The following is a 3,448-nucleotide window of genomic DNA, read 5'->3' as shown; positions in this document are numbered from 1 at the left end:
ACCGCTTACCTAGACTTAACCCAGGTTTCAGTAGGGGTAACTCAACCTTCTTCAGAATAACAGTGTTTACTGTGTGTTCATAGTGGAGATCCAGTACAGCGCTCGTGGCTGCCGTATCGCGGTCGCGAAGTGGGGCCGAGGCAGTGCCAGATAAGTTTTACAGTCTGGCGATAGTTTATGAATTAGTAGTATTAACTTCGCGATGTCCACTATGGACAGACAGTAGATATGTTATTGTGAAGAAGGTAGGGTTATCCCGACTGAAACACAGGTAAATTCTAGATAAACGGTGCAACTGAGACTGTTCATTATTAAAATTAATGTTTATACAGTTGGTGACAGGACCGCGAAATGTTGAAGATATTTAAGTATTACTGTTATTAGAGTAATTAGAAGTTTTGCATTGAGGCTAACTGCGTCTATTCTGCGAAATTTTGCTTCACATGCAACTTTGAACGACATATGCACATGCAGTAATCGCATATGGATATCTGATGACGGCTACATTCCGAAACACAATACTGCCATTCCTTGCGCGATATTTGACGTTTAGTATTGGGACCCAGTCAACATGAACGCAGAACTACTGATGTTGTAATTTGAAGTTCGATGTTGGATAACAATTTCCGTGTGATATAATAACAAATTGCCAGTTTTCGGATTTTTCCTTTACGTGTACTGTAAAACCTTGCTCCTTGCTAATTTTCATTAGTGTAGGTCAACAGAAAGTGCCCTCTAGGTCTGTATATTTTACACCGTGAAGGGAACACGACCTCTGTATGTGAAAAAAATTTCAACTTGATACATCTCCCCGTTCCCGAAACAAAGGATCTGCAACAGACAGACGAAAACAAGGGTAAAAGATTAAGTGGTATATTTAGCCAAAAACATGGCACACTGCACTTAAAAATACAAAAAAGAAAGGCACCGAGATTCAAACTAGCGACTTCTACTGTTCCTGCACGCCCATTATCGCTAGACTACCAAGCCCGACATTTGCTTTTTTATGCTTATGGGGGGGGGGGGGGGGAGGATTTATTTTAATTGGTTGTGATGCCCAGATAACATACACGTAAACGCGATCCTGTTGCCAGTTACAGAGCAGTAAAACGCCTAACTCACATCAGTATATTGCTTTATTTGTGTCAGATATTCGAGCACAATTTCCATCTGTACTTGTGTAAACTTTTAAGAAGCGAATCGCCATAACTACGCTTACGTCTTTGGTCACGAGATATTTTTTGTACGCCTACTGTCAAACTCTGTATTACCTTTTGCGTCGGTAATCACGTGCTGATTACCAAGTAGCAGCCGACAGTTAACAAATGTTTTACTTTTTATCAGCGCACCTTGTATTCACGCATACGACTGTGTACAGTTCTCAGAGATTATCAGCATTAACTTCCAAGCTATCCACAAGGAATCAAGAGTGGCATTAGAGCCAACCTGAAGTCTAGGCTGGTCTTCACGGTGGCACGAAATCTTGGTCAAGCAGAAAATTTATAATTCTGAACTCAGGCGTAACGAGTTACCTCAGACTGAATGAGCTCCCCCCTGCTAAGCAGCATGGATTCCGAAAACATCGACTACGTGCAACCCGACTCGAACGACAGTCTGAAAACCAGAGATCAAGGCAGACAGGGGAAAACGGTGTTTACTGATTTCCGAAACGCATTTCACTCACCAGGACAACTGTGCTTTTTAAGTGAATTGGGTTTTGCATGATCTATATTCTCGAAATTCATGCTGGCTCGCGTTGAGGTCGTTCTGTTTGACCTCAGAATATGTTCTAAGGTACTACAGCAAATCGATAGCGAAAAATAAAACTGTGCAGTTAAACAGGCGAAAAAATGCCGTACCCTATTACCGTGATGCCAAAGAGTCGCAGTTGTAACAGCTGAAATCATACAAATACATTGTTGCAACACTTAATAGGTACAAGAAATGTCACGACCACAATAGTCTGAGTTGTAGGTAAAGCAGCAAAACAGTGCAGCTGACAATCCCCGCGAATTTCCGCTAGCCCCTTGTAACTCAGGGCAGGCTGCCGCTTCTTGTGGTCGAACAGCCTACCCCTTACTGCATTCCACGGTTACGCCGATGGCGAAGGCTGTGGTACTGAGATGAGAAGAATTTAGTGCACGAAGGCTGAGGGCTTACACATCCACACTATGTTCGTTTAGGACTTAAGCTCACGTTCTCTAAACACTTCCATAGTGGAAAATGATGAAAGGTTTCTGTTCCAGTAGTGTGCTGCAGCGTTGGCTCTTGCTATACCGTGCCCAGTTGGCTGTGTTTTGCCTTGCAATGCATAACACACTCATCCACTCGCCACTTTTATTTATCATCATCCCAATGAACCATGAACCATGGACCTTGCCGTTGGTGGGGAGGCTTGCTTGCCTCAGTGATACAGATAGACGTACCATAGGGCAACCAAAACGGAGGAGTATCTGTTGAGAGGCCAGACAAAGGTGTGATTCCTAAAGAGGGGCAGCAGCCTTTTTAGTAGTTGCAGGGCAACATTATGGATGATTGACTGATCTGCCCTTGTAACACGAACCGAAACGGTCCTGCTGTGCTGGGACTGCGAATGGCTGAAAGCGAGGGGAAACTATGGCAGAAATTTTTCCCGAGGGCATGCACATTTACTGTATGGTTAAATGATGATGGCGTCCTCTTCGGTAAAACATTTCGGGGGTAAAATAATCCCCCATTCGGATCTCTGGGCGAGCTCTACTCAGTAGGATGTCGTTATCAGGAGAAAGAAAACTGACGTTCTACGGAACGGAGCGTGGAATTTCAGATCCCTTAATCGGGCAGGTAGGTTAGAAAATTTAAAAAGGGAAATGGATAAGTTAAAGTAATATATAGCGGCAATTGGTGAAGTTCGGTGGCAGGAGGAACAAGACTTTTGGTCAGGTGACTACAGGGTTATAAACACAAAATCAATTAGGGGTAACCAGGAATAGGTTAAATAATGAATAAAGAAAATAGTAGTGTGGGTAAGCTACTACAAACAGCATAGTAAACGCATTATTGTGGCCAAGATAGACACGAAGCCCACGCCTACCACAGTAGTAGAACTTTATATGCCAACTAGCTCTGCAGATTACGAAGAAATGTATGATGAAGTAAAAGAAATTATTCAGATAGTGAAAGGAGACGAAAATTTAATAGTCATTGGTGACTGCAATTCGGTAGTAGGAAAAGGGAAATAAGGAAACGTGGTAGGTGAATATGGATTGGGGGGGAAGAAATGAAAGAGGAAGCCATCTGGTAGAATTTTGCACAGATCATAACTTAGCTATGATTAACACTGGGTTCAAGAATCATGAAAGAAGGTTGTATATGTGGACGAGACCTGGAGATACTGCAAAATTTCACATTATATAATGGTAAGACAGAGATTTAGGAAACAGGTTTTAAATTGTAAGACATTTCCAGG

Source organism: Schistocerca gregaria, unplaced genomic scaffold (assembly GCF_023897955.1).
Source record: "Schistocerca gregaria isolate iqSchGreg1 unplaced genomic scaffold, iqSchGreg1.2 ptg000577l, whole genome shotgun sequence".
Lineage (NCBI taxonomy): Eukaryota > Metazoa > Arthropoda > Insecta > Orthoptera > Acrididae > Schistocerca > Schistocerca gregaria.
Note: the sequence above shows the minus strand (reverse complement) of the source record.